We start from the raw sequence: 11257 nt of genomic DNA, 5'->3' as shown, positions 1-11257 counted from the left end.
AACAATGTAGTTATACTGGTATAATCCCTACACTGGACACATTTATACCAGTATAAAAGTGCTTTAGACAGGTATAGTGTATTCTCCTTCCTGCCTGGCTAGGGATAAGTTTAAAGGGTGTTTACACATGGAGTTTTTCCTGGTTTACTCCATGTGTAAACGCTCTTTTTCAGAGCTGGGAGTGTTATGTCTCTTGTTTAGTTCACTCACCCCCCCCAACAGTTATTGCACTTTAATTCACACCCTACCTTAATCAGTGTTAACTTTCAAATGTAGACAAGCCCTGCAGCACCTTTACATCGATATAATTAACTGTTGAGAAGGCCTGAGATAGTTATAGCATGCTGAAAAGTCAAAATACAGTGCTTAGAAGAAACAGGGTGGGGTATGGATCTTTTTTGCTGTTACTCCAAAATTGTGTTCTTTCCCTGAAAGGGTATATAAAAAGTACATAATGTCAAGACACAAACAAAAATGAGATCCACCCCTCCCCCAAAAAAATCCTATCCCCAAATTTCTTGCTTGATCACCTTTAAAGAATAGGGCTAGATGTACAAACAACTGGAGTGAAAACTGCAGCCACATTAGAAAACTAAAAAATTCAGAGTGTCCCAAGTACTAATAAAAATGTCTTTTAGTACTAATAAATATGTTTTCATATATGGAAAAATGAACCAATGCTTGTGTTTGCTTCCTTTCTTTGTAAAGGCAGTCAAATTTCTGAGTGTGTTAAGCTTAATACAAATCAAAGTTCCTGTTTCCACAATTATAGTTAGGACAGTTCTAGTGATTCTGACAATGACCGCATAAAAAAAACGGAAGGGGACATTTATACATCAGTGGCTTTTTACTAATTCAATGTGTTTGGATCAAAGTTACAGGGCTAAAGGGGTTGTGCTACATTAAAAGTGATGGCATGTACAGTCTTCTGTATGATATGACAAGCATCAAGTAACAAAGTCAGGTTGCATACAGTGCTCAGTTTTTAAGAGGAAGAAAGAAAGCAGCCAAGGATAACTTAGGGACAGAGTTGAAACTTGCCACCAGAACTAAGCTGCTGCTGAGGTAGATATCTGGCCTTCATCTCCTTGAAATGGATTAATGAGGAAAAAAACATTAAAAGCTTTGAGCTGGCTGGCTAAATAAATAGTAATTTTCTTTTTAAAGCATTCTAGTCAAAGCACAGCACAAAGGATCCTAACAAAGATACTAGCATTAACCAAGCTGTACAATATAATGTTTTCTAAGATTTATAGAGAGACAAACTTGAGTCTATAGTCAAGTCAGTAGTTGTGTAAAAAGTGTAGAGTGCCCTTTTGTCCTTAAATTAATGGCTTAAATATATAAACCACGCACAGTGTGTTTGTGTGTGTATAAATACAGATATAGATAAAAACAACTTTTAAATAAAAAGCTGCTTTCGTAAATTGATTGTGTGGAAGCTCTGTGTAAAAATATGAAGAACATATTTCCAGTCCAACAGGCTCCCACTGTTACTAACAATAAATAAAAAATATTGCACACCATGCTTGGCTGGTCATCACTTGGCAGACGTAGCTCCAGCCCCTAGAGAATCGCCATGCCTTCTCTGCAAGGGACTTAGTTCAGTTCTTCTTTGCTGGGAGGCTTTAGTTTGTGCACATAGTGATGCCTGCAATCACTCTTCTAGTACTGCAGCTGGCTTGAGCATAAAGGGTGTGGTTTCCTGATCTGACTAAGTGTCCAAATTGGTGTCCAAAGCTTGCAGGATAATCTTGCCCAGAATCCTAACGTTTTTTCCTATGTGATGGGTATGGAATTTCTGAATCTTGGCTGGATTGCACCTGCTGATCTTTTGTGCCAATGCAAAGGAGCAAGAACCTCCTCATTCCTTTCCTGGCTTGAACCAGAAAACACAAATATATAGAATTGAGTATTGTGAAAACAACCAGTTAAACATGACATGATACTCTCTTGTCTGTTTTGGCCAAATGCGTCCAACTCAGACAGTCCCTCTTTCACATCCATACTGATTTATGGCATCAGTTCAATCAGTGTGAGGATTCAATGGCTGTTACCACAACTACCACACAACATCAAATCTTTTATTTCTCTTTCAAAGGAGGCTAACTGAGAAGCTAGCAAAGAGCTCTCTCCAAACACATCTGCCCCTAGATCCTTCCCAATCAGGTTTAAGGTGTTGATGGACAATCTCTTCTTGTCCATGAATGAAGAGGAAACATCCATATTCATATTCTCAGACCCTTCCAAAGGATTCCTTACAGTTGATCACAGGATGCTGCTGTCCTGCTTGAGAGAAGCGACAGATACAGGGAAATGTTTTAAACAGAACCACAGGGTTCTAGTCTCTCCCGTCTGATTCAATGTTTACATGCAGTTACAAGGAAAAATGGTGATACTTCACTGATTCAGCTGCCAATAATGTGCATAGAGTGTACAAGTCTGTTAAACTATGATAAGGCCACGTAACCCAGTTATCTTAGTGTCTGGCCAACAAAAGATGAGGAAAAGCTGGCTGAAGTCAAACCTATCGAGACAGAGATTATGTTGGTAGGCCAAAGGAAACGTTGAATAGATTGCTACCCCAGTGTTGTTTCTACTATTGAAGATATACAATCACAAAGACAGTCATTTGTAGGGAAACAAGAACATCCACAGTTGGGCTAGATAGGATGAATTATTTTAGAAGGGATATAAGACCTCATGCTTCAGGAGATAAGGCAACCACTAACCACATGAGGTTAGGAAGAAGCATCTGTGAGCAGGTTTTTTCATAACTGCACACTATGAGGTTCTTTTACCTTCCTCTGAAGCATCTGGTACTAACTACCTGCTGTCAGAGGCAGGATATTGGGGTAGCTGGAGGGTTGGTCTGATCCATATGGCAAACTGACAATTTCTATGTTTCTATGAGTTATAGGCCTCAATGGGGCATGGTAGCCAGTTTCTGGATGTTAGCAGATGTTTGGATGTTTACAAAGAATTTGTAAGAACTGTGGGGTTTTTGGGAGTGGACAGACAGGCACGCCTTCCTATCCCTACATCATAGATATTAATGAGATCTGTCTTTCCACCATAATTCTCAGAGACTGCATACCCACTTCTTTCCTATGAAGCCCTAACCTAATTATACAAACCCTGACTGACGTGTGTGACCCTTCCGTGCCTAGGGTAGCCACCTGAAAATGCCAAGGTCAGGACAGGCTGCAAAAGGAGAGCAGATTCTCCCAGCACTGGTGGGTGGTACTGAAGCCAGACTTCCCAACCAGCCACAAACTGTGCTTTTGAATCCCCACACTGGTTATCAAGAAGCCAGTATTAAATACACACAGCCCCCTTTACTACATTCCAGTCTCCGGCTCCCAATCAGCCACTAGGTCCATTAAAGAGACCAGTTATTTAAACTCTATGCTCTTTACTAAAAAGGTTCCCTCTGACCCCAAAGGCTCAGCCACAGTACCAGATCAATATAAGTTTGGATCTTACCCAAAATACCACGCTGCCAGCCAATCCTTTAGTAACTAAAACTAAAGGTTTGTTATAAAAAGAAAGAAAGAAACCATAAGAGAAATGTTAAAGGATTAAAGTAATCAGATACATACAAATGATTTGAAAGTCCATATATATCATGTTTCTAGAAGAATTGTGGAGTTTGCAGGCTTGTATAATCCCTCTGGTATACATCCAGTACTTGGATGGGTCTCAGTCCTTTGTTTCACAGCTTCAGTTTAGTAGTAGATGAGCTGATCCAGAGGTAGGTTGGTAGCTGAAGCTGAATCCTGACTGAAAGACTAAATGGATTCCCAGGCCTCTGGCCCTTCCCATGCTGTTTGTGGAATTTTACAGGAACAAAATGGAGTTCAGAGTCACATGAGCAAGTCCTGGTGACTCATCAGGTATATATCTGGCTTTTCCCCTGGGCCCCTTGCATCTGTGGATGTTTCAATGGGCCATTAAGCAGGTTATTGTTCTGCCGCCACCCTGCCTAGGGTGTATCTCATACAGCACAATTTGAAATACAGCTATATCAAATATATCCATAACTTCCATTACACATATAACACATGAACAAAAGTATTATCCTCTTACTTAGCATATTATAACCTTTCTAACAGTACCAGACATGAAGTATTATGATTTTGACATACTGATGTCAAACAATATACTAAATGCCCACCCCCTCCCCCCCAATCCAGTCAGTGTGACACTCCCAATGCGAGACTGGTATAGAAGGGAGTAATCAGAGCTCCTGAATACACCTCAAGGGCCTCCTTTATTCAACCAGTGTGACAACGTGGTTTTACTACAAACTCAGCAGGTGCAAATTGTGATGAATGTGCATTTTGGTGGCATAAAGCAAAGTGGAGGGGCTTGCTGACATGCAACGATGATGAAGTCAGCAATGTCAGTATCACTATCATCCTGTAGTATTCTGCAGAATGTTATTGAAAGCAAGGGTGAGCTTCTTCTTGTTGGCTGAGAGAGAGGGGAGTCCAGCCCTGCTCTACAGTATACAGCTCTCCTGGTCCTAGGCCCTGAAAGGAACAGTAGCCTGGAGTTTTTCCAGATACCTTTGTTGCCTGGGGACCATTTCTTAGTGTCTGTCTCTGTAATTCTCTTGGTCGCTATCTGGCCCAGAACTCCAGGAATTGGTAGACTGCCCCTGAGACTTCCCACTCTGGCCTTAAAGGGCCCATATATCCCATTAGAGTTCCCTAGTGCTTGCTCTTGTGAGGAGCTGGTATCCACTAGTGTATTACACAAGTAATTCACATTCTCACAGTCATTGCTCCAGGACACACACAGTAACAGTGGCATGAAATGCCTTTTCGCTGATAGCCTCAAATATTATTTGCTATTTATTCACTGTCAATCAATTTAGATTCTATGGTCTCTGTTTTATTTTTAGGTTCCACAACCCTTGCTGCAAGTGAATCAGATTTTGTCAGGAGATCACGAATGGCATGTAAAACAGTTAATATTGAGCATGTAACACCTGCCTCTACCAATGCTACAAATCTGGTCCTGTGAGTTTTCTGCATTTCTGCATTCTGTTCAATTGCTCACCCATACATGCAACCCTTCTCTCTCTCACTCTTATTTGTGCATTCAGCCATATAATTTATTCATCCCAAGGTGCATTTGTCTCTGGGGTTGCTTCTCATTAGGATTTGAATGTGGATTAGGGAAGAATACGGGTAAATATTTGGTTCAGATGAAACTGAGAAACCACTTTAGACAAAACTTTAGGATATGGTTGTCAGTCCATTTTGTCCTTGGAAAATTGTTTGTATCGAGGCTCTGTGATCAGGACCTGCAAGTCACACATTGTCCTTGCAGATGTTTTTGCAATAAGGAAGGGTGTCTTCGAACACAGGAGAGAGAGAGAACAGGTTGCCAAAGGCTTGACCAGAGGTCCCATAAGAGCCACTAGGACAGTATTAAGGTCTCACAAAGGAACTGGCTCTTTCACTGGCAGGTGGAGACAAGTAAATCCCCCCAGAAATCTCATTACCATGGAGTTCAAAAATACAATCTTCCATTGGAGGAGCGAATGAAATGCCGAGATCGCTGCCAGATGTACTCTTAAAGAACTGAGTGAAAGACGAGAGGACTGAAGGTGCAACAGGTACTCCATAATGTCCTGCATGCAGGCCAGCATCAGCTGAATTCTCCAGGCTAGTGACCACACTGAGTTCTGGTCTACACTGCCGCCGGTGGTTGATGAGAGATGCACAAGCTATGTAAGGTAGCTTGCGTATCTCCCGTCGACGTACGTACATTCACATAGTGTAGCTGTGCTGATGGGAGACGCCCTCCTGTCGATGCAGTCTTACTCCATTTGGGGAGGTGGATTACTGGCGTCGACCAGGAAGCCCATCTGGGATTGATTGAGTGGCTCTCTGCTACCCACTCAATCGATTCTGCTCAATCGATTGCCGTGGAGCTGACAGTGAAGATATACCCTGAGAATCACCTCCACTTGATCAAATAAGTTGCTCTGGTAAAGGGCTTGCTACTATTAAGCACTTGTCAGACAGCTTCCAAACATCAATTCTCTTCCTCATCTAGCCATGCAGAGTGTTGAGTGCTGGATGCAAAATCCAACCATGATGCTAAGTCTAGAGGTTGGGATGAAGAAGAGATGTATTTAGGGCCCCTGAACAGTCATTTAAATGTATAACTTGCCACTTGAATCTGTTCATTGAAAACAACTGAAGGGTATAGAATGCTTTTCATATAAACCTCAAAAGTCAACATTATTTTGTTGTTTTATATGGCAAGTAGAGATGATAAATGTAAATGACTGCATCTATTCTCAAGGGGCTCCTAGTTCTCCCATGGCAGGTTTATCAGGATCACTGCTCTGTGCAAAGCAGCAATCTGCAATTACAATGGTGTGCAGGGCTGGGATGCAGACAGATGAGGCAGGGAAAAATGTATTTAGGATACACAAGAGATATGAGTAGAGACAACACAAGAGATGAAATGGAAGGGCCACAAACCCTCCAATTATTTCACCAGCGATATAGCAAGATGGGGATTTCAAGGAAGCCCAACCAGTTTAAATACAACACCTTTTCTTCAAAAAATGTATGTTTTCCATCACAAACAATTTCTCTGAAGCAGAACTCTGTTGCAAGTCAGATTGTATTTGACGGGCCACTGTCAGAAGATAAGCTACTGGGCTAGGTGGACCATTGGTCTGATCCAGTATGGTCATTCTTTGTTCTTCAGTGCTGTTCCACAAGCTTGGTGCCACAGAGTAGTCCTTAATCCTGCCCCTTCTTGGGGATGGGAGCAGCTTCATGGCCACATTGTTGAAGGCTGCTATCATGGATATGGATGTGGATACTTATTGGGGCAGGGAGCTACCACAGTGCACATATGTGCAATGCTCTGTTGTGCTAGGGCTTAGTGCAGCTGTCACAGGGATCCCTCATGTACAATCATTTTTTAAACCAGGACAGTACTACTGGAATTTAAAAGAACACTGTTAAGACAAATCTGGCCCTAAACTTAAATTTTGTCAAAATTATTTTTTACCCAATAGAGATGTTTCCATTATTTGTTTTCAACATTCCATTATAAACTCACTTGCAATGTTTGCAACTAGAACTGGTCAGGAAATGCTAATCCCCCTCCTCCCCCCAAGATTTTGATGAAAATTAATGTTTGTTTTCATTGATATGTGTTTTTCCCCAAATTTTTGTTTTTTGGTCAAAATTGATTTATTTTTTTATAAAAAGAGAAGTTTTTTCCACACAAATTTTCATTTAATTGATAAGCCATTTTCCATCAAAAATGTTTTGATGGAAAGTTTTTGACCATCACTATTTGCAACACAAAAATCACAGCACCTGAAAGTGAAACTTACTAAAAAGTGACAAAGGGAGATGAAACTAACTAATTGTGTAATCACCATTCTCTCAAAGAGAAAGTAAAAAATAATTAACAGCCTAAATAGTAAAGGTCCATCTAGATATTTGAAATCTTCTGTTTTAATGCTTTAAGGAATCATTATGTGGTGGGAATTGTGACTTTGGGGTGAGTGGGATTTTTTTGTTTGTTTTGTTTAACGTCATTTTAACCAGATACTGGCCCTTTAAGAGAATACATTTTCAAAAACTTCAGTAAATACTGTCTCTGTGGATATCAACAAAGGAGGCATCAGATATGAAAAAAGGAAGAAATCCTGGTCCTTTCCTACAACACTGGCAACAATATTTAGTCGATGCATCATTGCAAGAAGGAACAGATAAAATATGTGTAAAATAAGAAGGGGGAAATACTCTGTAGGGAACAGTCTGGGACTGTCGGGGAGATGGGCTTGATGGCTTCTTCTTTCCTTCTCTAATTTCTAAAGCCCTTATCACAAAGCACTGAATGCTTTCTGCAAGGTACTCAGCACATTTAGCTCCTAATGGGTGAGCTGAGAAGGCTCAGAACCATGTAGGATTAGCCATAAATCTCTACCTCTCTGCTTCTCAGGTACAAATGACAAATTACCATACATAAAAAGGCATATATAAAGAACACATAAAAGAGCTATTTTCTTTAATCAGACAATCTGTGAAATCCTTTTCACAGCCTTTACAGAATCAAAGTCTTGGGCGAGAAAGAGTGCATGCAGGTAAAAGTCAGTGTCCTGTTGCTGCTTCTGAAGTTGAGATTAAAAGAATTTTAATTTTATCTGGAAAGATTAAAATTCACCTATATGATACTTGTTTCACATGCTGTAAGAAGACCCTTTGCTTGGAGCTGTACGTACATATCCTTCAAACATTGATATACACTGAATGTCAGAACAAAAGCAGAAATGCAAACCACCACTCCTCTGTTTTTCTCCTCTAGAAAATCTTAATATTCAATGGTTAAAAAATGTATTTAAGATGCTGTTTCCATTAGTGCCAGAAGTGCCAGAGCAAACATACAGTATTATAAGGGTGTGAGAAGAGGCCCTTCAACAGGTGGTATCTACTATGAAATAGTGCGGGGGAGAATGAAATGTTTATCCTAAATCAAGAAAAGAAAACCACAATGCAAAAGTCAGGCAATGTTTCATCATTTGTTGGTTAAGTTGAACAAGATAAAACCATTTCCTCCAACTACATGGAATGAGAATTTTTGTAAGCCACTTTTCTCATGTCGGTTTGGCAGTATCCAGTGATTCAGTTTTTTAGGAATCTGGCTAGGGGACTGACTAACAGATACTGTATCACATTTGTGTAAACAGAAAGAAGGATAAATACATCTGGGAAGATCCTCCGCTGCTGTAAATTGTCATAGCTCCATTGGCTTCCAACAGAGTCATCTACTGAAGTCAATGAAGCCTTGACAATTTATACTAGCTGAGCATCTGCCCCAATTTGTATTATGCTAAAAACATTTCTGAGATTGAGAGAAGGCTGATCACGGGCAAATCTCATCTAGGTTTGGTTCCGACTAGAGCTGGCAATCTAATCTGCAAAATTTAAAATCAAGATTTAGAACATTCCAAAGCTTGGGAAATTTTGGATCTGTTCAGCCAAATACACTAAATCCAAAATCTGGATCCATGTTTAGGTAATGAATTCAGAATTATATTTTATAAAATGTCAGGTATTTTATATTCTGGCTATTCTTTGGGCCTGATTCTCCACTGCTTTGCACCATTTGTAGTCATGTATAGCTACACAGAGAGTGTAAAGGGGTGTAAAATAGTACTATGCTGATCTGCACACAAGATGCAGACAGTTCACAAGCCTACCTTGCCACTCTTAATCCCTTCAATGAATCCCTCCTTTCAGCTGCTTTCTTTGGCTCTGATCCAGGAAAGTACTTAAGCATGTGCTTAATTCTAAGCCATTGAGATTCAAAATCCAGGCAAATATCACGCTTTGGAATGCTGTTTAAATAATATTGTTATTGAAATTGCTGTGCTTTGCACTATAAAATTGACAGAAAAATCAGATTAATATTGACCCTTTCAAACAGAAAGGGTTAGAAAATCATTCAGCTCATAAGTGATTTTTAAATGTGCAGAGGCAGGTGTGTAGCTAAATGCAATATATGTATAAGGCATCCAGCACTTAACTCCATACTTAGGACTTGGGGTAAATTTTTTTTTATACTTACTGGGCACCTTTAAAATGAAAAGCATGATATCCAAAAGTTAGATGAGGAAAAGTAATTGTCTGTTTGACCACTCCATTAGTTTGTGTGTGATTGAAATTCTGAGAAAAGTCTGAGCAAAAATGTTTGCCTACCTGTCCTAACAGGGCCGCGGGGTTATAGGAAAACTATAGCAACTCGTGTCTTGTCTTGGCAGTTAGTTGTTTAGTAAATGTCAGGAGAGTAATTGGTCTATGGGAATTGTATTGCTGCTGCTAACATTCTCCATATTGACATATACCAAGAAAACATGCCAATATATACTGATGTGTTTATAATGGGGAGAATGTTCTCAGAATAACTGAAGTATTACTTAGCTGGAGGAGAAAGAAACAGTAGAAAATAACGTCAGACAAAATGTTCCTTAGGCACAGATATTATCCTTATTTGACCATATATGGTAAGACCTAAATTTGAACACAGCCTTCGTAAGTGGCTAAGAACCAAGAACAGATTGGATTCCTGGCATAAAGTGAGAGAATTGCTTCAGCAAACTCTGCTCATTATGTTGGTCCCAATGGCTTAAATTTTACTGTAGTGATAATCACTGCTTCTGGGTTCATACACATTCTTGTTGGGGGATGAAGCATAGAGACTGGCTCAAACCAAAAGTGACTGATCTGAATGTAGCTGATCCCACTTGTGTCCAGGGGGGTGGGCAAGAGGGGTGTTTAAATTGGGGCCATTGAGTACTAAAAGCATAAGCCTCCATAAGCCTCTACCCCTGAGTTAGATGACTATTATTTGCAATTATGGGGTCTTCCTCTAAAGTATTTGGTACTGAACTCCACTGATGATAGGGTTTTGAAATAATTGAGTCAGTGATCTGACCTGATATGGCATAGGACTACTGGTCTGATCTGATATATCCTTGTGTGAGTTCAGAAGGCCTGCAGCCACTCTAATCCTGACTTGTAGAACTAACATTTCCAAATGCATTCTAAATTTCTTGATCATGTACCAGTACAAGATGTTTGGTTATGCTGATTTCTCCCCCACTTACCTTTGTACTCCAGCTGCACTAGCCAACCAACCACAGAATCCACTGCATTATGGTTAGAGCTGTTCAGAAATTTCCCCAACGGATCATTTTTCTGTCAAAAAATGCTGATTTATTTAAAGTGAAACATTTCTCAGAAACATGTCACCTTCGATGGAAAGTCATTTCAAAAGAAAAATTGGAAAAGGAATGGAACTGTCACTGACTGGCTAGCCCTTTAAGGCAAGCTGGACTCAGCCTTGCTTGTGACCAGCCAGTTATTCTCCCAGCTGAATGTAATGGAGGTTTAATTATAATGGCTGATCCCCAGCTGTGGGCGATCAGCGAGAGAACTCATAGACTTTAAGTCAGAAGGGATCATTATGATCATTGAGTCTGACCTCTTGCATAATGCAGGCCACAGACCCTTGCCCACCCACTCCTGTAATAGACCCCTAACCTATGACTGAGTTGTTGAAGTCCTCAAATCATGGTTTAAAGACTTTAAGGTACAGAGAATGCACCAGCAAGTGACCCCTGCCCCATGCTGCAGAGGAAAGTGAAAACCCCCGAGGGCCTATGCCAATCTGTCCTGGAGGAAAATTCCCTCCTGACCCCAAATAT

Source organism: Emydura macquarii, unplaced genomic scaffold (genome assembly GCF_026122565.2).
Source record: "Emydura macquarii macquarii isolate MOO-44397 ecotype Brisbane River unplaced genomic scaffold, CSIRO-AGI_Emac_v2 contig_369, whole genome shotgun sequence".
In the NCBI taxonomy this organism is placed as follows: domain Eukaryota; kingdom Metazoa; phylum Chordata; order Testudines; family Chelidae; genus Emydura; species Emydura macquarii.
This window is presented reverse-complemented; position numbering follows the sequence as displayed.